The sequence below is a fragment of the Phodopus roborovskii genome, unplaced genomic scaffold, assembly GCF_943737965.1.
Source record: "Phodopus roborovskii unplaced genomic scaffold, PHOROB, whole genome shotgun sequence".
NCBI lineage: Eukaryota > Metazoa > Chordata > Mammalia > Rodentia > Cricetidae > Phodopus > Phodopus roborovskii.
The window spans coordinates 45,962,336-45,989,705 of NW_026126517.1; the positions used below are offsets into that span (position 1 = coordinate 45,962,336).

Consider the following 27,370-nt stretch of genomic DNA (forward strand, 5'->3'; position numbering starts at 1 on the left):
GATCACTTCCTACCTTTTTTTTTTTTTTTTTTTTTAAATTGAGGCAAGATTTCTCACTGAATGTGGTGCTGCTAACTGCTGGGCTGCCAGCCAATAGGCCCCAGAGTCCCTGTGTCTCTGCCTCTCAATGCCAGCAACTTAGGCAAGCACCACCACACCTGGCTTTTAGGTGGCTGCTGGGGATCACATCCATCTACTCTTGGTTCCTCTCCAGCTCCTCAACCCCCTACAACATTCCTAATGAATCACATGACTTCCCATTTAGGCTGAGACAGTCACATTTTTAAAGCAGAGGTGGCAACTGGCTCCCAAAGAGTTAGATCTGGGAAACTGGCTGAGTCTTGCCTGGCTATGATTGTTTTAAAATTTTTACATATTGGTTTGTATATGCATGCACATTTTGCATGTATGCCTGTGTTTCCTTTATGTACCTAGTGCTCATGGAGACCAGAGAAGTGAGTCATATCACCTTAAGATGGAAGTTACAGACAGTTGTTAACTGCTGTGTGAGTACTGGGAATCAAACCTGGGTCCTATAGAAGAGCAACCAATGTTCTTAAGCACTAAGCCATTTCTCCAGTCTTGTTTGTTTCCAAAACTTAGAACAAGGGGCTATTATTGCAAGGGGTCCAGGTTCAAATCCCAGCACCTACATGGCAGTTCACAATCATCTATACCTCCAGCCCCAAGGGCTCAGTGACTTCTTCTGGCCTCCTCAGGCACCATGCCCATAGATGATGGTGCACATGTGTACATGCAGGCAAACACGTGAAATAAAAATTAATATACATTTAAAACTTTGAGCCAATACTTAAAATCTGGGGATTTTTGTCCATAATTAAACCTGAATTTCCCCATCTCTTAAAAACATCAATAAACAAAACAAAATGAAACAAGAAAAGAGATGATCAAGCCATGCAAAGATGTGTTCCTGTCTGGCCCCACTCAGCTCAGGCTGAACAGCAGTCTCCAGCTCTCCCCTGTTCCCACACTGGCTGACTTTATCACACCGCTGCCCTTATGCATTTGCTTCCTGCCTGCATCTGGTAGTTTATAAGCCTGGTTACAAACCAGCTCTCCTGCCAGGTAGTGCTTGGCACCCAATGCAAGCGATTGGCGGAAAGGAAAGGTTAAAGGTGGGATATGCTTAAGGGATGAGTGGAAAAGCTCAAGGTTTGCAATAACATCATGTTTCTCAAGGCAGAGAAATGAGGCTTTATTGCCTTTGTCAGCTTCACTGGCAACCTGACATCTCTAGAATACTGCCTCACTTCTGTTACTCAGATTAAAAAAAAAAAAATCCCTACCAAGAGCATCTTAGGGGAGAAAGGATTTATTTGGTTGGCACTTCCAGGTTATAGTCCATCCCTGAGGGGAAGTCAAGGTAAGAATGCAAACAGCTAGTCACATTACATCAATGATCAAGAGCAGAGAGGAAATAAATGCATCCTTGCTTTCTTCCCCGCTCTCAGCTAGCACTCTTCTCTCATACTGTTCAGGGCGCACCCCCCCCATCAACACACACACCTGGGGAATGGTGCTGCCCACAGTGGGCTGGGTCTTCCTATCTCAATTAACAACAAAGACAATCTTTCACAGACATGCCAAGAAGCCAACCTGAGCTAGAGAATTCCTCATTAAGACTCTGTTCCCAGATAATTCTTGGTTGTGTTAATAATCACAATAATCACAAATGTCCAGAGTGAATCAAGAGTCATCTTTGTCTTTTGTTACTCATCTGTTGCCAAGGAGGTGATGCAGAAGAAGGTCATGCGTCCTCTCCTCAGGGGCTCTGGAGGCTGCCAGGTAAAAATATGAGATGAGCCTTCTGTTGGAGACAGGCAACAACAGCTCAGTTTCAGAACCTTTCCCTTTACTGATTGGCAAGGTTTGCTGATGAAAACTCATGGCAGCCTGCCTCTGATAAAAAAAGTGTTAATGACTCACAGCAGATAACACAGAGGGGAAAGAATTGGCCTCTCAGAATGGCAGTGATGGTGCTGCCTTTAATCCTAGCACTTGGGAGGCAGAAGAAGGTAAATCTCTGGGGGTTCTAGGCCAGCCTGGTCAACAAAGTGAATTCCAGGACAGTTAGGAATACACTGAGAAACCCTGTCTTGGGGGTGGAAAAGAAAAAGTCAGCCTCTCAGAGCAGCAGAGGAACTATGGAGGTAGATAGGAAATGATGGACAGATTTTTCTCAGTAGAATATGACAGCTTTTCCTTGGTTTACATCCAGCTCTCGGTTTTAAAAGGAAAACACCTTCATCTATGCATGTATGTCTGTGTGTGCCTGCGTGTTTGGAGGCCAGTGGGCAACTTTGGGCATCATTCACCAAGTGCCACTCACCTCTTTTACTTTTTAATATTTTATTTTATTTGAGACAGCCTTCAAACTGACATGAACTTGCCAAGTAGGCTAGGTTGGCTGGCCCCCTCTCAGTCCTGAAGTTACTAGGGTGATTGTTGCACCTGGCTTTTTAAAACTCGGGTACTGGAGATAGAACTTGGGTCCTTATGTTTGCAAGGAGAGCCATCTCCCCAGCATGTCTTACTCATTTAAAACCTCAAAGCCTCCATCTTGATGGCTAATTTAATCATGCTTGCCAATCAGTTATGTCTTCTGACTTCACTAAATAATAGGCTTAAACTAAAGAACTGTGCCTGTGTGGGAGGAGTCTTTCTTTCTGAGTTGAGGGTGGAGCAGATGAGCCACCCCAGACTTCATTATACTGAGTACTCACTCTGCTCTGGGGAGGGTTGGCTCTCTGCCCCTGCCCCATGCCTCCTCTTGGCGCATTATTTCCGGTAACATATACATTCCTTAATTTAATGGCTTCATTAGTCTGTTATAGCTTTTCCACAGCTAGAGTAGACCTGAGCAGTGATGAATGGTTTACCATGAAAGTAGCTTAAGGATAGGTCTTCATAGATGGCAGGAACACCTTAATCAGGAAGGCCAGAGGGCTGCCAGTGGGGAGGGGAGAAGGAAGGACATTGGGCTCACCAAAGACTTTCTTCCCCTGGGTCTCCTGACTCAGAAACATTAAAAAATCTAATGCGGCTTTATTCTCCATCCTCCTTTAAGCCTTAAACGCCTGTCTTTGGGGCATGGAGTGTAATAGACTAGGGCTTTAGGACCAGTTTCTCTGAGAAGCAGCCGGTGTTCGAGAAGGGCCCTTGACACCGTTCTGACTTAATGCTAGACACATCTGCAGCTACTTGGACAAAATTGACATTGTCTGGAGTGCAAAGCAATCGCCTAGCGCAGCATTAGGGAGCATTTACTCTTGAGCCGTGCTACCAGACAGCAAATCTTGACCTTTAGGAGTTCAGAGATTAGATTTCTCGGCTGCAGGCATTGAAGATATTGTTAGGAATTTGTTGCTATTCAAAGCAGATTTCCAGGGTTACCTATGGGTTTAATTCATCGCATCAATCATTTTTTGGAAGGTTCTTTTAAAGCCAAGATAGCTTCAAATAAAAACTAGGATTACTTCCACATTGATTGTCAGTAGTTGGCGAGGAGCATAGGAGACACTCTTGAGATGCTGTTAAAGTTTTTGTGTTGGTTCCTTCTCTGGTCCATGGTCTATGGAACTGGGGAGGAAAGGTATGTTTCTCCAACTGGCATTCAAAGCAGCTGCTAAAAGATACATGAAAGGCAGGGATGAGGATTTGGCTGCTCTCCGGTGTGGGTTTCTCAAGCCCTTTAACACATTCAGTGCACAGATGCCTCACAGGTTATCTCAAAGTGCATCATTTAAAGCAAGACATGTTTAAGCCAACAGAGGTTAAGTGGAGGCTTGTTTCACTGAGTCTCCCTGTGCGTGCGTGCGTGCGTGTGTGTGTGCGTGCGTGCGTGCGTGCGTGTGTGTGTGTGTGTGTGTGTGTGTGTGTGTGTGTGTGACCACAAGTGCACACGTGCGAGTACATGCATGTGTATGTGCAGGCTTGTCTTCTCTAGAGGTCAGTTTATCAGCTTCACCAGCCTTCTTGATCCCAGGGCTGTCTAGAAAAGACTCTCAGCAGGTATGGAAAGGAAGTATTCCACAGTGGCTAGACTCACACAGTTAGCTTCTCAGCTGACACCAGATGTTCACTCTCACTCAGATGGCTTTTTACTTGCCGTGCAAATCCCGTGACAATCCCTCAGCACGGGTCTTCAATTCATAGTTGATTAAACACCTTGAAGGCTCATCTCCACCTATCTTCTCCTTTCCCCAAACCTGCTGATTTCTTGGGGGGGGCGTGGCACTAGATACTTCAGCTGCAAGGTGATAAGGAGCATCATCAAAGCAGGAGGACAGCATTAGAAGCATCTAGAACCTGGAGAGGGAGGCTATGCAATAGAGAAGAAGTACTAACCCAGAGTGGAATAACAGAATTCAACATAACGAACATGGAAGCCAGTATGTTAAAATGGAGTCCCAATAACAGAAAAATGTACTTATCATAAAATACATTTTGGAAAATCTTATCTAAAAGAAGCTTTGTGATAAAGAAGACACATGGCTTTGGGGGCAAGTGTTGCTCAGTGTCTCTAAGTGAGGTTATTTTATGTCAGAGCAGTTAGTTTGTCCTCTGCCCACTGGCCTTCTACTAACCCTCATGTGTATGTAGTGCTCTCTGGGGACTGTGTCTATATTAATAACCACTATGAATTTGTAACTTACCACATATAAATACACAAACGTGCACAAATATGTACATTGTAAAGAATGATTGCCAATCGCCTTTGCTCTTATAGAAATATATCCACACATGCACTATACAAGTGGCCGAGTGTTTCTAGCAGGCTTCCAAGCCTGCATGGTATGTGGTCATGGTGTCTCTCAGTCAGGACAGACTTTGACCAGGACCTCTCTTAGCTAGGCAGTGCTTTGCATGGGGTGACCGAGTTTTCAGTAGAATAGAAGAGACCGTGGCTGAAGCTCTCAGAAGTCAAGGTAAGAGTGCTGTTTCTTCACAAGAAATGTCACCCCACCCAATCCAGGGTTGGAGTTATAGATCATTGTGAATGGTCATGTGGATACTGGGAATCGAGCATGGATCCTCTGGAAGAACAGCCAGTGCTCTTAGCTGCTGAGCCATCTCCAGCCCTTACTGTAGTCATTCTAATGCTTCTTAGAGAATCGAGGTGTCAAGGCTCTGCAGTCATCATGACTCATCAAAGATTACCTAATAGTGAATCTCAGCACTAGATCGGAACCCCTGGCTTGTACCTCACACCCTCACTGGTTCTATTTTTAGGTGGTCCAAGGAAAGAAAGGGGAAAGGAAATAACAAAAGAAGTAAGAACAAAAGCAGAAACAGACCATAAGTGCCAGCTCTTTATGGTTCTGGCGGTCTCTGCGGCAAGCAGGTGGGGATAGGTAGCATCATTGCTCTACATTGCACATTGTTTCTGCTTATCTCCACTCCACATGCTCCTCTCAAGAGCTGGAAGACAGAGAGGAGCAATTTTTCAGGCTAGAGCCTCAGAGCTGGAGTCTCATCAGACCCAGCAATTCCCCTGCATTCTGTTGTAAGTTCTAGGAACTCAACTGCATGCTTTAATGCCATGTATTCCTTACAAGACCCCCCCCACCTCAAGGTGACCCCATTCTTCAGGGAAGAGAGGCTTCCTATGTGAGGAGTCACTGATTCCATCTCCACACAATAGGTGGGTCTAAGTTCTGAAGCTTCCCAGGACTAGACACAGTGCCAGCAGATTTCCACTCTCTGTAAGGAGGGGTTTCCTATGGTCAGATAGGCCGTGTCTCTGGATGGGCCACACATCTCTGGACTAAGGGTAAAAAACACCACCTGACTCTTCTTTGAATTATGAGCCTTCCTTTTTATTCACTCTGCCTGGTGAGATTGCAATGTTTCTGACACGATTTCCTTTCCATAGACAGGAAGGGGAAGCTGAGTTTAGTGACGCTAGGGATATGAGATAATATGAAGGAAGTAGGTCACTAGTACAAAATGGCTAGTATACAGTAGGAGCACCATCAGTGCTGATGCCCCTGTCTCTACACCTGAGGTTACACTAGAGAGGGTATTAGGCCACAGATAGGCAGATCTCTCATCTTAGATCCCTCAGCTCAGGGAGAGTCTATGATTTGGGGAATTTGGGGTGGGGAAGCTCAGCACTAACATAAACAAAACTCAAATAAAAATGCTGGTGTTGTGGACATTAACACCTTATCTAGGTGTCTTTGATGTAACCTTGGGCTGGGCAGCTTTTCTTTAAGATAGTGGGCACAGGTTAAATGTGGGTTCCCTGCATCCCCTCTGGAGTCACAGCAATCTCTAAGCATCTGAGGTGTTTGCTACAGAGACTCACCATCTACCCTCTATTCTCTCTGACCTGACTCTAGTCGTCAAGTACCCCCACATGAAATCTGGGGCCTGACTTGACCTGCATTTTTGGTGAACTTGGTCAAGGAGAGGTGACAGCTGGGGATGGAGTGCATATGAGAGACAAATGCCTCACTCTTGTATAGGATGCTGGTCTGTCCCTCTAATTATCCCTGGAGTCAAATCTCCTCCCACAGCTCACTGCCAATGTCCCACCCACAGGGAGAAGCAGATACCTGGAACAACCTATATTCCTGAACCGCAGGGCAAGGCTGGCAGCTGTCGCAAAACAGCAAACTGACAACCTGCTCTCACTTGGCACTCTGAGCATTTTGACCTTTCCCACCTTCATCAAGCGGCATGTGTTTATGCAATGTCTCCCTGGAGTCTGCTAGTGGTACCTTTGCCCTTAGAGCAGTGGAGCAGAGTTCCTTTGAAACTCAGGGCTGCCCACTGTGGGAGAATGATGGGCTAGCAATCGCTGCCACCCGAATGAGGGGCAAGTCTGGCTTTCTTGGGAATGGTGACAAGGACCTTGGAAGCCCACTGAATAAGACCTCATAAAACTTGAGACTTAAGCAAAAATAACTCTTCAACAAATAATAAATAAATAAATAAACCAAACATATGATACTGAGCTTACTGATGAATCAAACTCAAAACATCTGCCCCCTTCCTGTGCTGTTAGTCTGGCACTTTCATCTTTCTCTGTCCCCTCCCAAAGCCCATGTCTCACTTGAAACTTCCATGGTCACCATTTCCACTCAGAATCTCACTGTCATCTAAATTTAATCATGGCAGAGCAAGCAATTCCAGCTGTGGTCAGCAGTGTCAGGGGGCTCCCTTGGTTGTGCCCTGGGGAGAGGAGAGATGGAAAGAAGTGAGGCTCACTGAAGCATCTCCCCAGTCAAGTTCAATGTCCTCATGACCGGGACAGCAGTATTAGTCAAAGCTCCAGGTCCCCAACCTGGAAACCCCCAAGTGAGACAAACCAAGAATTTTGTGAAGTTTTCAGTAAACTCACTGGGTGGCAAGCCAGACCCGAGTTGACATATATTTATTTATAGCTTCACATTTATCTTACTTTCTATGAATATTTATACATTTCATTAAAGAAATATTAATACATTTAATTCCAGATGCCGCCACATACCCTGTTTGGGTGTTATGTAATTTATGGAAATGCCCCCAGATTACCTTTTGAGAATTCAAACATTCTGAATTCTTAAGCAAAATGGCCCTCAGATTTCTTTCACTGGGGTGTGGTAAGATATTCTTTCTTTCTTTCTCTCTCTCTCTTTGATCTGTCTTACTATCTGACCTTAATCACCATTCACAGAAATGATTTTTCCTTCATTTTCTGCAGAGTTCAAATCAGGTGATTTTCTAAATTTCTTTTCTCCTGATAACCTACATATACTTTAGCTACTAACACCTAAAATGAGCTCTTATCTCATGTACACTATGCCCAACATCTTGGGTATTTTCATAATTAAAAGATATGCTAGATATTTTCTTAAATATTATGTGTTTTTTCATCTTTAAAAAAAAAAACTTTATTAGCAGGGCATTGTGGTGGTGCATGCCTTTAATCCCAGCATTCGGAAAGGCAGAGGTAGATAGCTCTCTGAGTTTGAGGCCACCCTGATCTATAGAGCAAGTTCCAGAACAGCCTGTTACATAGAGAAACCTTGTCTCAAAACAAACAAAGAAAAAAACACCCCTTTGTTGAGGTATACTTTACATATCCTAATATTTATTGTTTCAAGTATAAGAGTCAACAGTTTCTCAGTATATATACAGAGCTGCGTGGCCATCATTATACTCTAACCATTACACATTTCCTTTATTTCCTCCAAAGAAGTCACTGCCATTCCCACTGCCAGGTGCCCCCACTCTTCTGACCTGCCAGGCATTGTGCACTGGGTTGTCCTCATGGGGAAACTGAGGTTAGCATAACATGTAAAAGATGAAGCTGAGATTTGACCCATGTCCTAGTGGACCCCAGACTTCACCAGCTTTCTGAAGCTGTCTGAAGAGAGTCATCTTTCACAGGGAAGGCACAGAAGTAACCCCAGCCTGGGTGCTGGAGGAGCCATGACCCACAAAGGGATTGTGACCTTTAGGCCCTGGCCAATTGAGAGTTCCTGGGTGTTGGGGGAAGGTGTCAACAAACCCATGAAATGCCTCCAGCTAAGCCAGGGACTTACTTTAATGACCAGATAAGAATGATGTGTCATGAACAGACTAATTGCATATAAAAGGGCTGCTTCTGAAGTGGGCAGTGTGTTCCCACAAGTGCTTTAAACGCCCCCCAGAGATGCAGTTCGAAGCTGCCATTTGCATTATCAATGAAGAGGTAGTTTGCTAATCAAGGAGGGAGTATAAGCCTGGTCCTGACTCAAATCTCCACACATTCCAACAAATCAGTGGCTAAATTAATGAAACCTTTTCATAGGTTTAATTTCTCTGCTCTTGAAATGTGAAATTGGTTGTTGGGATGTGATCGTCCTGTTGTACTGATGTTACCATGACACAAGAACAGATGATAGGATGCAGTACACGTGAACCATGTTGCTATTGCGCTGCTATTATGGTTGTTAATAAATACCAACTTCCTCTGTGACCTTTCACAGAAGTCCATTTTCAAAGCAGTTAGATCTGCCTCCAGCTATCCAGCCCTCCTTTCTGCACCATGCCCCTCTGAGACTCAGGGTCACCAGTCTCTCCCTCCTGACTCATCTTACTGGTATTTTCTTTCTATACCTTCTAGCTGAGCTCAAAAGAGCCTCAGGAACAGATCTCCAATCCATCTTTCATATGTTGGCATGACACTGAAATAACCCAAATCCCAAACACAGAGATTTAGGTCCCTGGAATTTAAACCCTGTGGAAATTTTGGAGTAACATAATCTGGGGTCTATAGCATGGATTCATCAGTCCAGAGAAAACAATGCACCATGCTGTGAGACTGGACACTGGGAGAACACAGAGCAGGGAAACACAATGGCCCTGTTCTGAGTACACTAAGGGGTGGTGGAATTGTGGGGAGAAAAATTGTCCAAGGAAATGGCTCAGTGAGTAAAGTTCCTGTACTGCAAGTGTGAGGGCCTGAAATTTGACTCCTAGAAACCACGTAAAGAGCCAGGCATGGTGTTCCACACACCTGCAATGTCAGCACTGAGGAGGCAGACACAGGAGGATCCCCGTTTCAAACAGTTTAGCTAAAAGCAGCAAGCTCAGCTTTAAGGAGAGACCCTGTCTCCAAAACCAAGGCAGGGAGAGGTAGAGGAAGACATCCAACATCAGCCTCAGTCCTCCACACACGTGTGTACAGGTACACATGCACATGCACAAATGCATGCACAGAGAGATGCTAGAGGTACACATATGCAATACACAGTAGGGAGGTGGTTGAGACTGCTTATCAATTTCTCTGCTCCCTTGAAATGTAAATAGCACAGCCTTGCCCAAGGTCAGGACTAAGAAGCGTGAGACTGGATAATTGAATCTAATAACTTCTTTCTCTAGGTTCCAGGACTTTTTAAAAATTCAAACTCTGCCCCTACCACTCACAGACTTCTGAATCAAGGGTCAAACACAGGGCTTGCACTCGGTAACACAGTTCTAGACCATGGGGTTCTTCACCTTGAACTCTGAGGAGCTACAGTTTCCATCCTACAAAGGGCAATGAAGTGTTATATATAGACGTAAAGCAGTGGTCCTCAACTGTGACCCTTTAGTACAGTTCCTCATGTTGTGGTGACCTCCTTATTTAACTGCAATATCCAACCATAAAATTATCTTGTTGCTACTTTATAACTGTGATTTTGCTACTGTTATGAATCATAATGTAAATATCTGACACTGCAACCCCAAAGAGGTCTAGACCCACAGGTTGAGAACCACTTTGAAGCTTATGCACTTGAGTAGTTTTACTAGGAATGAAAGGCACTGGGAGGGGCATTTCTGCATTGTGGGTGGAACTCAGTGAGCTATCTCTCACTCAGGACCTTCCAAGGACAAATTAACCCTGTCTGTACTCCAAGTTGCAAAGCTGAGCTTATAGACAAAGTCGGGCTTACCAACATATTTTATTTCACTGATAAGATTATTAAAAGGTTAATAGTGGCCAAGTCTAGAAGAATCTTTTGGGAGATTACATAATAAAACCATCTATTTCTGCTATGTTTTAATGAGTCAAAAGTCTGTCCATGCCAGCAGACACTTGTCTGCTCTGTGCTTGAAAGAGAGAGCATGGATTGAGGAAAGAAATAGACACGAAACAGAAGATAGAGTTGGGAGGGCATCGAGTAAATACTGTGATCAGTTCCAAGTTTATTGCTCCAATTTCTTATATACCCAATCAAAAGGAAAAAAAATCAATGTAATTAACCTCCTTAACACCCAAAACACCAAGTAACCACACATTAACCCAAATATCCTGTTGTTTAGGTAAGACATCCATTAACTACACCTAGGCCAAATATTCTGTTGGCTAGGCAAGACTTACAGTAGCCACACCTTAGGCCAAACATCCCATGGCTCAACTTTGAAGGAGCAATAATAGGCTCGAACTCTCTGCCCTTGTGTCAAAATGAAATGGAGCCACTTCTATGGGCCTCTACAAAGTTCATCATACAGGATCTATCTTTGCCGATAGTAACATGACCCTGTTTCTAGTTTGCTTTCCTTTTAAAAGAGACATACCACTTCCAGGCTGCCCCTGGTCCCAGCTCTTCCTGAGGTCCTAAGCAAATCTTAGCCATAGGAGTTTATTGGTTCTAGTTACAAACAGGCAGGCAGGAAACAATTGGCTCTCTTGGAGATTTATGATAAACATGCAATAGAACCATTGTAGTTAAGGGGCAGAGGTCATCAGACACTGTAGCATGTGCTTACCGATTTATTTCAGAGATGGGAAATCTCTGAGCACTGCGTGGCCATGGCCTCCTCCTCTTCCTCAGGCTTAGAGCAGGCAGAACTCTGGTCCCCCATGCCTTCTATGCATCCATCAGCCCAGGATTCTCTATAAACCAAGGATGCTGTAAAGGTTAGATCAGCAAACACATGTTTGCACATTTAACCCACACCACCATCTGGGTTATTATAGTAAACTTGACAGGACCTGAATCAACAGAGAGACAAGCCTCTGGGTATAGCTGTGATGGAGTTTCTAGATTAGGCTAATTTGGCCAGAAAACCCACCCAAAAGTGGGCAGTTTGGCCTTTGGGTCCTGGGTTATTTGCATAAAAAGGAAAGAACAAACTGAGGCATCCATCCATCTCTCTTGGCTTCCTGACCACTCACCCAAGGTGACCAACTACTTCCTATTCCTGCCACCATTCTTTCCCTGTCCGGATGGGTTGTAAACCCTCACATTGTGAGCCAAGATGAATCCTCTTTGTGTAAGTCACTTTTGTCATCAATGAGAAAGACAACTACTCTATCTCCCAGAGTGTAGCTCTTGCTTCTGCTCTTTGCTTGCCACATCCACAGTTCGACTGAACCCTCAACTCCCTCTACAGAACTGACGTCCAAATTGGTTTAAAAAAAATAGAAGCCTCTGGAATCCTTCCTGTTGGGGAATGGTAGTGTAGGACTCTCCTAAGTATATAGAGAGACCTTTCTGTTGCAGCTGGGATCTTTTGAAAGGTTCCCTCAAGGTCATGTGTTCCCTCAGCATGAGCCTGACCATCCTTTGTCATAGTTGCTGATGAACTGTGGTGAACTGTGGTGACTTTAATAAGAAGGGCTGTGAATGTGAGATCAGACTTCAGTTTGGAGCCCAAGGCTTTGAAGTGTGAACATGGAGAGGCAACAATAGGAGGTGAGATATGCTAAGTGTTGCACATGAATTTACATTCAATAAAAAACCCTCCCAGCTATAATTATCACATTTTTGCTAATATTGAGATTCTAGATGTCAAATTTAATATTTGAGTAAACCAATTAAGGAATGTTTTTTTCCTCAGCTTTGACAAACAATCTTGCTGGAAGTTTCAAATGTGCTTTTTTGGTTGCTTGCTCTTTTTTTTTTTTTTTTTTTTTTTTTTGGTGTGTGTGTGTGTGTGTGTGTGTGTGTGTGTGTGTGTGTGTGTATGTGTGTGTGTGTGTGTGTGTGTAGGGTGGTTGTTGTCACATTATTTTTTAAATAAGTCTCCTTTAAACTTACTGTGTAACCAAGGATGTCTTTGAAGTTTTGATCCTCTTGTCTCTACCTCTTCAGGTACTTCTGGATATTATAGGTATATAGTATCACATCTATATATCATCTATTTACTTGGCCCAGGGACTGAACACCAGGACTTCCTAAATGCTAGGCAAGTACTCTGCCAACTGCACTACATACCCAGTCCCCAAATGTGCTTAAGAACTAAAAGCGACAAGTCAGGGCATGAGACTGAAACTGGCCTACATGACTAATCTGCATTTTCCTTCTTTTTAAAAAATAATTTACTTATAATTTTATGTACATCGGTGTTTTGCCTGCATGTATGTCTGTGTGAAGATCTCCTGGAAATGGAGTTATAGACAGTTGTGAGCTACTTTGTGGGTGCTGGGAAGTGAGCCCAGATCATCTAGAAGAACAGCCAGTGCTTTAACCACTGAGCCATCCCTCCAGCATTTTCTATGATGGAATTTCCAGAGTATCACTCCCTTTGCTTTGACTTCTCCAGTCTTTCCATGGCTCCAGCCCCCAGCTTTGTTTGCTTTTTGATAAGGGTACAAACCTCAGACTCTGTTAATGTATCTTTTCAAGCATATGCTAAATGACTCTAGATCAATGGTTCTCAGCCTGTGGGTGGCAACCCTCAAAAGACCATTGAAAAAAATAGACATTATATTACAATTTCTAAAAATAGCAAAATTACTGTTATGAAGGAGCAATGAAAATCATTTCATGGCTGGAGGGGGGGGGGTCACCACAATATGAAGAGCTGTATTGAAGGGTCACGGCATTAGGTTGAGATCCACTGTTCTAGATGGGATCACCTCTTCATATTTCTCCTTTGAATGTAGCGCATCCACATTGTAGGGTCATTGTCACATTATAATAGAGAAATGCTTTGCCGTGTGTTACAGAACGAGATGGAATCTTCTCTAAGAAGCTTGGGGATCAGAGTGTAGGAAAAGGATTAATTTTTATGCATCAAGTCATTATGGAGGGAGAAGGAGTCACTTAGGTTGCTGGAGAGGCTTTCTCATCTAATGTCAACACAGAGCCTGTGAGTAGAGGACCATGGGCTCAGTCCTCAGATTTGTTTTTACCTTTAAAGTGCTCAGATCTAGGTCATACACTTGTTTACACATATTTCAGGTTTCTGAAAGAGCCTCATTTTCAAAAAGATATCATTTTCCCGGGATTTAGGTACATCTGAAAATATTTTGATTGTTCCTACTCCATAAAAATGCACAGCCACATTTCAGACTGTATTGAAATAAAAGGAGAGGTAACACCACTTTCCTCTCCTAATCCAGCAGCTCTGGTGTGCTTCATCTTGATGATGTACCTGTCAGCATGTGTGCATGTGTCCATAGTCTTCTAATCAGTCTCTTTTGTTCCCTGATTCTATGTGATGCCTGCTTTTCCATCCCTTTACATGGATACTATCATGTACATGTATCAATTGATTGAGCTCTTCAATTGCTAAGTGTTGAGGCAACTTCTAGTTTGTACACACACACACACACACACACACACACACACACCTATAAACTGGTAGATAATTCTGAAGTCTTCATTTAGGCAAACAATTTGTTTGTTTTTGAGATACAAGGTTTCACTGTGTAATCCAAGATGACCTCTAAGTTCCAGGCTTACACACAAGTTTAGTTAGTGAAATATACTTTGCTTTTCTGTTGCTGTGATAAACACCATGGCCAAAAGCAACTTGGAGAGGAAAGGGTTTATTTCAGCTTACAACTCTTAGGTCACACTCCATCACTGATGGATATCAGAGCAGGAACTCAGAGCAGGAACCCAGAGTCAGGAACTGAATAGAGGCTGTGGAGGAGTGCTGCTTACTGGCTTGCTCCCCATGGCTTTCTCAGCCTGCTTTTCTATACCAGGGCCAGTTGCCCAGGAATTGTACCACCCACTGTGGGCTGAGTCCTTTAGAATCAGTCATTAATCAAGAAAATGTCCCCACAAACTTGCCTTGCAGCCAATCTGATGGAGGCATGATATTATATTACTATATTATTTTTTTTCTTATTTTACATATCCATCCCAGTTCCCTCTCCCTCTCTCCCTCTCTCCCTCCCTCCCATGTCCCCCAACCTTCTTCCTATCCCATCACCACCCCCACTCCACAGGGAGGGTGAGGCCTTCCAGGAGGGATCAACAAAATCTGTCAAGTCATTTGGAGTAGGGTCTAGGCCCTCATTCCTGCCTCTAGGCTAAGGGAGTATCCCTCCATGGGGAATGTGCTCCCAAAGTCCTTTTGCACACCAGGGATACATCCTGGTTCCACTGGCAGAGGTCCCTTAGATTGCCCAGGCCTTCTAACTGAGACCCATGTTCAGGAGGTCTGAGTTGGTATAATGCTAGTTTCCCAGTTATCAGTCTGGGTCCCTCCTCCTAAATAACTGTAGCTTGCATTAGTTGACAAAACACTAACCAGGACACTGAAAATAAGTTACACAGAGATTTCTATTTCTAGGTCAGCCCAGTTCTAGGTCTGTACCAGCAAAAGTCTCTAACTCACCTTGTACAACACATGATTCCAGGGGAATTCACGTGGCTTTAAAAACCCTGCAGTTGGCAAGTGTGGTGGCATTCACTTTTATCCTGAGGCCACTTAGGAGTTTAAGACCAATTTGATCTATGTACAGGGGTGGTTTTCAACCTATGGGTCACAACCCGTCACATGCCGTATAATCTGTATATCAGACATTTACATTATGATTCACAACAGTAACAAAACTGCAGTTATGAAATTGCAATGAAAATAACTTTATGTTGGGAATCACCACATGAGGAACTCTATTAAAGGGCGGAAGCCATTAGGAAGGTTGAAAACCATGTATACAGTTCTAGGCCAGCCAGGGCTAAACAGTGAGACCAGACCTATAAACAAGTAAGTAAGTAAGTAAATAAACAAATAAATCCTCCAGCCTGAAGAGTTTAGGGAGAGTTTGGGCGCAGTGGCTGAGAAGAGCACAGGGCAACTGAAAAGTAGCTGTAGGTAAAAGAGGTAGACACCACACCGTGTAGTCCTTCAGGCTGAGTCAGGAGGATCGCTTGAGTCCAGTTTGAGGCCAGCCGGGGCAATACAGCAAGATCCTGTCTGCATAAAACAAATAAATGTAAATAAAATCAAAGCAAGCTACTCTATTAAACTGAGCACACACACAGGTGTCCAGGCTCAAGGTGATGCTCTCTAGCTGGACTTGTTCCTCCTTATTTCTCCCTTCCTTAAGCTGAGTGAGAAAAGGGTATTGGGGGGGGGGGGAAATCAAGTGAACAAGAAATAAAAGCAATTCCTCATAGAACAGGCCAACCATGGTGATTAAACTCCTTGAGAGTGAGGCCCACTACCTGGATTTCACTCCTGACTTCTTTATTCCTTCATGACGTAGTAACCACTAGTCACAGGTGTCCAGGCAAAAGACAGTGTCCTCTCACCTGATCAATGCACCTCGGGTTCCCCAACACACAAACAGGCACGACTCCACCCTGTAGCTACTCACTCGGACAGGACTGTGTCCACATCGGCAGCTGCCACAGGGTGTAGGGGACTGGGTTTTGCACCGTGAGCCTGCTTTGTGACTGGTGAAACGAACTTCTGAAGAGGGAGGGATACTGTCACTTGACCAGACCCAAACAGTGGCCATGATAAATGTCTTCCTCTGTTTTCATTTCAGCTAAGCCACCTTCCCCGCCTCTGTGGGTGGGGAGGTATCTGCTCTACAGACCTGATGGAAGATAAATCCTCCATCTACACTGAAGTGGGAGTCAGGTGACTCAGCTACAAGTGCAAACTCCATCGTAACTCGAGCTGAGATTTCCTTTGCTAATAATGTTATTTTGGGTTTCTGAGCAAACTGTTGCACATGGTTTTGTAATGGTGACTGCAAAGTGAGTTTAACCAGAAAAACAATATCATTTTATGCACGGCCATCAGTGTTCCTAAAAACAAGATGAATGGAAGAGTGGCTGTAACTGGGACCCGCCCATTTGGAATGGTGCTGTAAGCTGTTGCCGACATCTACAGAGCCAGCTGCTGGTTCTCTATAGCAGCTCCTGTTATACATGGAGAGTAATATCTGGTCTCTTATGACAAAAAATCAGGACATAGGCAGCATATGTACTCAATAAGTCTGGATCACTGAGTCAGGAGCAAAAGAAAAAAATGTAATCAAAACACAAGTCTTTTTTTTTTCTCACACTCTCAAAATGCAGTTTAGTTATTGAATTATTTCAATTATTTCAGACAAAGTATGAATTAAGCTGCATCCCAGTGACCTAATACATTTGTAGATGTCAATATTGTCACAATATCAAAAGGTTGGACACAGCTCCAGGTCTGTATGGTGCCTTCACTGTTTACTGCATCAAAATATTGTTTTATATCACTCCTGTTGGAATAGTGAGTTTAAACTTGACACTACCAAGAGTCTCGTGGGAAGAGAGGGTTAATGAGGGATTGACTTGATCCGGTTGGCTCATGGGCCTGTCTGTTGGGAATTGTCTTGATTATATTAACTAATGTGGGAAGACTAAGCCCACTGTGGGCATCACCATTCCCCAGGAAGGGCTGCCTGAACTGTGCAAGAGTGAGGAAACGAGCTGAACTTAAGCTAGTAAGCTAAGCGAGCATGCATGCATTCATTTCTCACTGCTCTCAACTGTGGATGCAACATGACAGGGTGTTGTATCTTCCTGCAAAAGACTGTAACCTGGAATTGTGACCTAAAACAAACCTCTTTTTCCCTAATGTTGCTTTTTGTCAGGGTATTTCATCTCAGCAACAGAAACAAAGCCAGAACACCTATGGGTCTGTGTGATTCTGCAGGACCAAATGGGAAAGAACAGAACAGTCCATTGCGACACTTCTTTACTCTGCACTTCACATGGTCAACATCTGTCCTCACTCAGTGCCTCCACTGAGAAGTGGCTGCCCCTCACATGGCAGAAGACACAGCTGTCCACACGAAGAGGTTTTACATAAGCACCTGAAGGGTCCCTGTGCTCCAGGCCCTTCTGTATCTGAGGACTATGGTCTAAAAGTCCACGCTCTCTTGGGTCTCCCACTTAGACTCTCTTCGAGATCTCAAACATCCTTGAACAGGTGTCATTGATCTCCTCTGTGCTAAGGTGTCACCAATGCACTCAATTCCCCTGGCACGGCTGGGGAAGAGTCCTGTACAGAACTTCGAGGGGGTGGCCCGTGAAGAGGATTGGCGATTAAACCAACACAGGTGTGTCTAGAAAGATCTCAGGTGGCAGTTCTTGAGACTGAGAGCTCAAGGGTCAGGACTGTAGCACATAGCCATCCTGGGAGTCATGAGTGCCAGCCCCACTTCTGTGACTAGCAGAAGAACCTTGCTAGGCAAGAAGAGGCCTGGGTTCCACGGTATCTAAACTCTGATCTCCTGGCAGCCAACCCTGTCTGGGCTGCATCAGCAGACCTAGGAACACTGGTGTAGATAGCCCTAACATAGCACCTGAGTGAATTTGCAAGCTGTCTGGCTATGGAAGCCAAAAGTAGAAACTCTTGTTCTTGACAAAGCCTCATTCTGCTCCTAGCACAATAACTGATGCAATTATCCTGGAAATGAGTATGAGAGGAACTTTGCAGGGAAGAGGTGCTTGCTAATTTTCTTAAACTGACAAAGGATTGGGATTAATTAAGTTTTAGGGATCTCCAGCCTCTGGTTCTTTTGTGGGTTGCTTCTCAAAGGCAGTGAAATGTGGAGTCCCCTGTGTTAGGGCTGAGGCAGTGACGTCCAGGGAGGAGCTGCTTCTCTGCCTGTTTGTGGTGCTCTTGGTGTATGCTCCAGTTCCCTTTGACTTTCTGGGCAATTCAATAATAAAGCCTCCTGTCATTTTTCATGCCCAGACATTTTAATTTGAGTCCAGTGCTAAGTGAGAGGCACAAGCATCTATGAAATGAAAGGGAAGAACCTCCCTTCCATACATACTCTACCTTTTGAAATGAGAAAGGGCTTTAATCCCCCTGTTAAGTGAAGCCACCAAGCTCAGGTCCTCAGCTTGCATAGCAGGCACCCTACCTCACTGAGCGATCTCTCCAGCCCTGAGAAATTCCTTTCCACAGGCTACATCCATCAGAGAGGATGAGCTGGAGTGGAGATGTGAATGAATTCTTGCAGAAGCAACTGCAGACCCTAGAAGATGTAGCATCCTTGTAGACACACCAACCCTTTATCCACAACTGCAACCGCTCCTGGCTCTGAGCTGTTTGTCCCTGAGTCCCAAGCGTGGTGCTTTAAATGAGAAATGTTCCCGAGTGTTCCCCACATTTGATCACATGGTCCCAGGTGGGGGGCGCTGTTTGAGGATATGGAGACTTACTGGAGGAAATAGAGCAGAGGGGCATTCACAGCCACACCCCGCTCCCTGTTCACTCTCCACTTTCTCTGTGTGGCTGTAGAGAAGACCGTTCTTCTCACTCTACTGTCTGCCACCATGCCTCCCTGGCCTCTGCAGACTCTCCCTCTGGAACCTTAACTCCATAAGCCCCTCTCCCCCACCATAAGTTGCTTCTGCTCACGGTGTTTTATCACAGAAATGGAAAAGTAATTAATGCACTCAGCTATAAAAGGGCAAGGGCTCCAAGAAAATGCTTCAGTTCCCTAAAACATCAGAGCTATCTGAGGAAACACAACCATGGAGTGAGGGTGATAGTGATGGACAGAGAGGATCCTGATCCTCTGTGACACTGTTTGGGGCACATCATCATGTAGGCTTATCCCAGGACAGGGTTTTGAAGTGGGATGTGCCACAGAAACCCAGGAAGCATGGGTTATAACTCCTGAGTGACCTTGTGATGACTGTCACACTTCTATCCAAGATGTTCCACTCCTGCTAGAAGCATTTTTTACACACAAGGAGCCCAGTTTGGTGTTTTTCTGGAGCCATGTGAAGGACAGTCTGGACAAGACTCCCTGGGCACCTCGAGACTTCATCACAAAGACCAAATGAGCTGAAGTGAGTAAATGATAAATACAATGGTCAGCCAGTGTTTGCTGCTGTCCATGTCAACCACTCTGCCCACTTCAGCTCCCCAAGAAGGAAGTCAAGGCCCATCAGTGCATAGCCCGCTCAGCACAGCACAGAAAGCTGGTAGACGCTAGTGATTTCCACATATTGCTCAGTAAGTCCTTTCTTAGGTGCAGACTTGGACTGGGGACAGAGTGGAAAAGCCCAACAGCAGCTTCTTGAATGTGCAATTGAAGAATGTGACCCATATTTATCATAGGACGACACCTGCCTGGGGCCTGAAGGGGCCTTCCAGGTGATATAGGTAGTTTTGAAGCTGGTGACAAGTATTAGGAATAGTTGTCGTTCCCGACATCAGTCATGATGTGTCTTGACATTCATGGAGTGTTTGTGCAATTCATCCCCTATTCAAATATGCTTTAAAGATATGTTTGTACACACTGGCAACGGTGTGCCAGCCACTGCTTCCAGATGTGATCCAGGCTGCTTTCCTCAGATGCACACTGCTCTCCCACAGGGTTTGTTTCAATTTCCCAGATTCTTCTTGAGAGGATACCAGAGTATATCAGGACAATGAGGACCAGCGCTCTGGATGCTGCCTCCTTCCCCTCATCTTCCCAATGCCCTCCCTTCCCCCCTTTCCTCTTCTTCCCTCCATTCCTCTCCTTTCCTCATTCCTCCCTCCTCCCTCTTCCCTTCCCCTTTCTATCTTCGTTCCCTCCCTTTCTTTTTCTTCTTTACCCCTCCCCTTCATTCTCTTCCCCTTTTCCTTCCCCTCTCATTCCCTTTCTATTTATTTTCAATTCCCCCTTTTCTACTTTCCCTTACACACACACACACACACACACACACACACACACACACACACCTGCCTCCCTTCCTTTCTCTTCCAACTTTGTTAAAATAAATGAAGATGGATTGACAAATAACAAACAGATGATTAGAAGTTAGACTGAACGCCACAGGGATAACTGTGTACAGACTACCATAACCACTGCAAGGAGAAAAAGGTGACAATTCTGGCCAGCACCAGTGTTGAGATGCATAGACTGGAATTCCTCATGTGGGCATTATTGCTTTCCTTCCCTGTAAAGCCCTTCTGGATGACATCCCTTGGTATAGTCAGGGACACACCAGGAAGTGAGTCTGTAACGTGTACTGTTTTTCCGCCTGCCACCGCCTGGTATTGTCCTGCCGTCTCGCCAGCCCCAATTAACACACAGAGACTCTGTATTTGATACAATACTGTTGGCCCTGTTACTTGTTTCTTATCGGCTAGCTCTGCCTTAATTATTAACCCATTTCTGCTGATCTATGTATTTCTCTTACCGGGGAGCCGGCAGCATACTGCTTTCTTCAGACTCTCCCTTGACTCCTCCTTCCTACTTCCTATTTCCTCCTTGTCTCCTAGTCCCTCCTATCTTCCTTTCCTATTGGCCAACAGTGCTTTATTATTAACCAGTATGAGAAACATATATACATAATGGCATCTCCCATCAGTGAGTCTGCTTGCAGGTGGAGGCACTGGCTAGTTTTTGTCAAAATGACACCAACTAGAGACATTAGGGAAGAGAAACCTCATTTGAGGAATTCCTCCAACAAACTGGTCTGTGAGAATGTCTATGAGGCATTTTCTTGATTGCTACTGGATGGGAGATGGCCCAGCCCACTGTAGGTGGTATCCTAGGCAGGTGGGACCCAGGTTAAAAAACAAACAAAGCTGAGCAAGCCAGAGGAAAGCAATCCAGTAAGTAGCATTCCTCCATTCTGTTCTTGTTTGAGTTCCCTCAGTGACAGATAAAGACCTGCCAATCAACCCTTTCCTACACAAGGTGGTTTCGAACACTGTTACTTGTTTTTTGTTAATGAGTATGGGTGTGTGTGCGCGCGCATGCGTGTGTTTGTGTGTGTGTGTGTGTGTGTGTGTGTGTGTATGTGTGTGTGCAAGCCTCATGCACCCAGAGGCCAGACGAGGGTATCAGATCCTCTTGGAATGAGAGTCAAAGATGGTTGACAACTACCTTGTGGTTGCTGGGAATCTAACTTGGGTCCTCTGGAAGAGCAGCCAATATTCCTAACCATTGAGCCATGAACAGTATGGGCAGAGTTTTGATCATGGATGGAATAAAATACTTGAAAAATCTGGGCAGAGAAGCATCTCAGCCCTGGGAAGAAGAAAATCCAAAAAACAAGGAACACCTGAGAATTACTATCTTGTTCCTAAGAGCAAATTCACTTAACAATAGCTTCCCATTATACATAGTCACAACAGCCTTAGTGTTTCCTTTGGGCAGCATTTTAAAGAAGCTTCTAGATGCAAGAGATCTGGGTTTTTGCAAACCTGAGCAGGACCAATTTAGCTCCTCCTTTAGAATTTAATCTGAAAGAGACTTGAGAGGCCAGCCTCCCCACCTCCCTCCCACCCCCCCACCCCAGTGGTCCTTCTGATGAAGAAAACAAGGCCTGAGAAAATGGGGGAAGGATGTATGAATAAGCACAGGGGCTATTTAGGGACTGAGTTAAAGCCAGAACCCAGGGCTCTTCCCATTCTGATACATGAGTAAGAATTTGAAGACACTAAAAAAAAAGCTTGTTTCTAATTTAAATAAAAATAAATAAATAGAAAGTATAAAGCAGGAAAAAAAGAACTTGAAGACACAGTTGGGAGCATTATAATAACCTAACCCTCCACCAAACGGATTCTGTATTCTGTACCAGTCCTGATCACAGGTGCTGAATATGTAACTATATAGTTTGCCCTTCTGAGGTGCTCTTGGCTGGATTAAATTTGCTCATAGTAGCCAGAGATGTAAAAGGAGGTGGCCTTTTTTTTTCATGGTCAAAGTCCAACTGAACCTCCAAGAAAAAGGGAAGGGGGGGCTTAATTTGGGAGATAATGACCAACTTTTGGTAGGAAGAATAAGAAGACCAAAGAGGAAGGAGACAAATGGCAACAATTAAAATGTAAGGCAGACACCCAGCCAGGGGGCTGAGTTCCCCTTTCAAACCTCATAACCACCACCTCAGAGAACAGCAACACTTTTGGGACCAGCACATTCTCACAGAGTCAGTCAGCACTGGGCAGGGTGTGGGGGAGACAGCATTGAAGGAGTTGTTACCTAGGATGAGGTGCAAAGCACAAGATCGTAAATACTTTGGCAAGATGGGATTTCTAACACATTGTGTGCCTGGGGCTTGCAGGTGGGCTGCTGCAATCTTTCCTCCGGGGTTTGGCAGCATCCAGCATCGCAGTGACTCTCTGTGGGCCTTTATTGATGTATCCATTAGAAAGTGACATGATTTGCTTGCTAAGTTTCTGTTTAATTTGCATCTTAATGTCCCATCATTAGGGTTTAAATACAGGCATAGGGGATTTGTGCAATTTAGAAATTCCCTCTGGGGACTGGTAACTCTGGGACTCTGAACACACAGTACAGAAGGCAGAGTGTCAGAAGACATTTGAACAGGTCCTCGCTGGTCTGAAGGAAACTTATCCAATGCATTAACTTAAGGGAAGATCTCAGCAGCCTCTGTTGATGTCAGAGATTGGAGGTCAGTCCCTACCTAAGGTAAGCGCTCTGTGGCCTAGGAAGGCTCAGGTGGACATATTTTTCTTCCTTGTATTTTGGACCCACAGAGGTTTGTAGACAAGACCACAGCGCCCCTCTCCCCCCCCCCCTTCCATGTGTGTGGGTTTCTGAGGCTCCAAACTCCTGTCCTTACTTCACACAGCAAATGCTTTAACCACTGATCCATCTTCCTAACATTTCAGAGGACAAAATGGTGTCTGCGAAAACCATGTCAATTCTTTTAGGTTTGTGAATTTCTGCATGTCTCATGACATATTTAGCATGAATTTGTTATTTCCCCTTAAGATGTCTCTAATCTAGATGGTGACAGATGGTAAAGGTAGGGCATGCACAGTATGGTCTCTGTTTCTGGTGCTCATGGTAGACAACGCTAATTGGTAACAGAAGATTTTTAAGCAGTTTTGAAATGTATTGCATTTTATTGATTGATTCTATGTGTGTGTGTATGTATGCATGTATGCATAGCATATTTTTGGAGGTCAGAGGACAGTTTGTGGGGGTCAGTTCTCTATTTCCACCATGTGGGTTTTGGAGTGAAACTCACTATCAAGCATCTAAACTTGGCTTCAGCGTCTTTCTTATTACAAAGCTTTTGGTCATAACTAATGACTGTCATTTGCTGACTCAAGGAAACTTCTCATCAGGACTGGAGGAAGAAAAATAAATGGCATGTCCAACAAGGCCAAGATGAAAAACCTGAGAGACAGAGAACATGAATTTGCTTCAGTTTTCATTGATTGTTTGAGACATGATCTCACATTGTAACTGAGGCTGGTCTCTGCCTCCCAAGTGCCGGGATTAAAGGTGTGTGCCACCACATCGAGCCAGTTCATCCTTTTAACACTTTATTTAAACTATATTATATAGGTGAGAAAGTCTATGCTAAATACTTGCAAGTTGATTTTTATCAGTTCTCTATATATGTATAGTTTAGTAATGGGCAAATTGTAAACATTTCTCACCAATAGGTGCCAAGTATACAGAAACTATGCCTTGTGGGCACAGCCACACTAATGAAAGTTTGCTAATGGTTGCTTTCTCTCTGTTTGGATTTTCAGTTTGGGGAGTCAGACTATATGCAGGCCTAGCTAAAATGCCTTCACTCATGATGGTCAGTCTTCGTTATCAGCTTGACTGGATTTAGAACAGACATGCCTCTGGGAGCATCGGTGAGGCTGTTCTCATGGAGGGAAGGCCTACCCTGAATGTGGGTGGCACCATCCCATGGATTGAATGGAAGTAAAAAGGCGAACTGAGCACCAGTGCTTGTCTGTCTCTCTTCCTGACTGTGGGTGTAATATGACCTCCTGCCTCATGCTCCTGCCTCCATGCCTTCTCCACTATGCTGGGTATATGGTACCCTAAGATTGTGATGCAAAAATGAGCTCTTCTCTCTTTGGGTTGCATTTGTCAGGATATTTTGTTACCACACTGAGAAAAGTACCCCACACACTCATAAACCCTCTGACCTAGAGTAGAAAAGCAATGTAGATGGCAGACATGATGGCTCCCAATTATGATATACTTTTTCCTCTTCTTTCAAAAGTTATAATCTAAATATTTCTGTTGCATTAGCACTTACAACAAAATGAACAACAACAATAACAACAACACACACACACACTCACTTATGCCTTCACATGCATGCACACACTTGAAAGAAAAGGAAGAAGCATAAGAATGTGAGGGAGATGTGGAAGGAGATCTAGAGGCCCTTGGAGGTGGGAAATGGGGGTGCATGTCATCACATTTCATTGTATACAAGATTGAAATTTTCAATAGTAAGGAAAAAATCTAAAACGAATTTTAGTAAATATGGTCTCTCAGTACTGAGTGGTAGAATTTTGGTGTAAGTGAATAAACTGTACTTTATCTTTGAGAAAGGATCGGAAGATGGGTAAGTGAAGCACTATAAATAAAAGACCCAGAGACAGACATTGGGGTTCAAGCTTCAAGCTGAAGATCAAGGAAGCAAAGCAGCCAAGCCAGTAGCTCTTACCTCTACCTCAGTCTGAAATGGCCATCCTGTCTCCACAAATCCTCAGAGGCAAAAGGCTCTCAGATCCTGTCTTCTCTTGCCCAGCCATATCCTCCTGTCTCCACTTCTCTAGTGCTGGGATTAAAAACATGTGATCCCAGGTGCTTAGATCACCTTGTGTGAGAATGGATCAATATCCTGTAGTCAGTGTGACTTAGAACTAACAGAGATCCATCTACCTCTTAATCCTGAGTCCTAGAATTAAAGGTGTGTGCCTGACCTCTATAGCTTGAAGCTGGCTTTGCTTTCTGAATTCTCAGGCAAGCCTTAAGAAATCATAAGTACTTTCTCAAATAAGACACTGAAGTCCTAAGGGGAGCATAGTTAGCCACATTTCAACGATGTCTATCGGCATCTTGACTTGTTTGCTTTCATTATCATTTTAGATTTTCAGCCCACACTTGGCACCACAGAGCTGTCATGAACTGAAAGTTCGGGGGTGCAAGGTTTCACAAGACATCTCTAATGGAGTTTCATATTTTTGGAAAGAGGTGATCACACTTTTGTGCTGAGGAACCTTGGGTGATGTATGTGTTTATCTTCGGAAACTATGTGGAGAATCTTGCTATGGCGAGCATTCCAGGTATTCTCCATCTTTCTCACTAACACAAGATTTATGTTCGCACTCACAGAGTGTGGGAAGGCTAATAAATTAGACTTGCTGACAACCCTTCAACAAAGGAACTATTTTTCTACAGTTAGCAGCCCCTTTTTTGTTATTAATAAGCTTACTTAGTGTTAATCATCTTGTCATAGGCAAAGGCACCCTCTAAAGCCCAGTAGGAAAGCCCTAAGGAAAACCAACCATATTAAAAATGCTTTTCAACTTACCCTTACATTCTTGAAGTAAACTCGTGTACTTCTTACGGGCCTTGGCTTAGTATGGTTACACGGAACCACTGAAGCAAGGTGAGGGCTAGGACCCTGCAAGTCATTTTCCAAAAAAAAAAGGGAAAAAAATAGCAAGTGTTTTTATGACCTCTCATGATTTTTGTCAAAATATTGAAATGCACATTACTATAAGTTATAAATGCATAATAAATTTAAAAACTAAAAAATATGCATTTTGGTGCAGTGCCATTTAAAACACAAGAAGTATTTTCTTAAGATTTGATTTATTTTTAATTTATGAATGCCTGTGTGTCTCTGAATAGTATGGTCACATGGGTGCAGTGAACACTGAGGCCAGAAGAGGGCATCAGATCCCCTGGAGCTGAAGACAGTCATTTGTGAGCTGTCTGACCCTTTGCATCCCGGGAACTGAACTGAACACAGGCCCTCTGGAAGGGCAACAAGTACTTTTAACGGATGCACTATCTCTCCAGCCCTCTAACTGCTAGCAGTATTAAAAATTAAAATACTTGATCTATTTAGAAAGAAATTTAAAAATAATTTAAAATGTCTTTGCCTTCTTACCACTATGTAACACAAGGTTATAGCCTGACTTTAAGTAGTCATCTTTTCTATACTATGATACACTATGCAGTTATCACTCAGGGGATTGGCCCAGGATCTTCCTGATGCCAAACCCTTCCAGACACTCAAATAAATACCTTCTATACCATGGTGTATTTGCCTCCTACACACTGCCTCCTATGTTCATTAAAAACATCTCTATTATCTGTAATTCCTGATACAATGTAAATGCTCTATAAATAGTTATTATACAGTATTGGAGAAGAAAACAACACTCTAAACATGTTCTATGTAGATATAATCTTTGACTCCCAAACATTTCTGAATGGAATTTGGGTTGGCTCTGCACACAGGGCATCCCTTTCTTCTAGGCTTTAATGGGCTTGAAGAATTTTGCACTTTTGTTGTGTGAACTATTTCCTAATATTTCTTTAAGTCAAATTTAAGTTTTCAACATTTTAAGAAAAAAAGTGACAACTTGAAATATTTTATAACCTTTCTTAATAACTTAAAACTCAGAATTATTCTCTAGGATATGTTTTGTTCATGTTCCATAAGTTTTGGTGTGGACTACATTCATTATTGCACTTGAAATATTTTCTGATTGGTTTCTCATTTGACCTGTGAGCATCCAGATGTTTGTTTTCTAAATTTCCCATTGTTAGATTTTCCTCCCTTGCTCTCCTTTTTTTTTTTTTTTTTTTTTTTTTTTTTTTGGATATAATTCCATTTTGGCTGTGGGAAATGAATGAATATTTTAGACAGTGTTTATGTATGAATTCAGTGTACCC

The 27,370-nt window shown here is 43.7% G+C and overlaps 1 protein-coding gene across 2 annotated transcripts in view; it reads left to right on the forward strand.

Annotated features, from left to right (window-relative positions):
* The window catches only part of Bnip2 (BCL2 interacting protein 2), a 216,625-nt gene that overhangs the window by 75,872 nt on the left and 113,383 nt on the right, over nt 1-27,370 (forward strand). The window contains exon 1 of one of the 2 annotated variants that reach the window (XM_051197875.1): nt 22,759-22,763. The exons of the other annotated variant lie outside the window; for it this stretch is intronic. The gene's annotated coding sequence lies outside the window, so the exon portion shown is untranslated. Of the gene's footprint in view, nt 1-22,758; nt 22,764-27,370 lie in introns of those variants that run through there. 2 annotated transcript variants of the gene reach the window in all.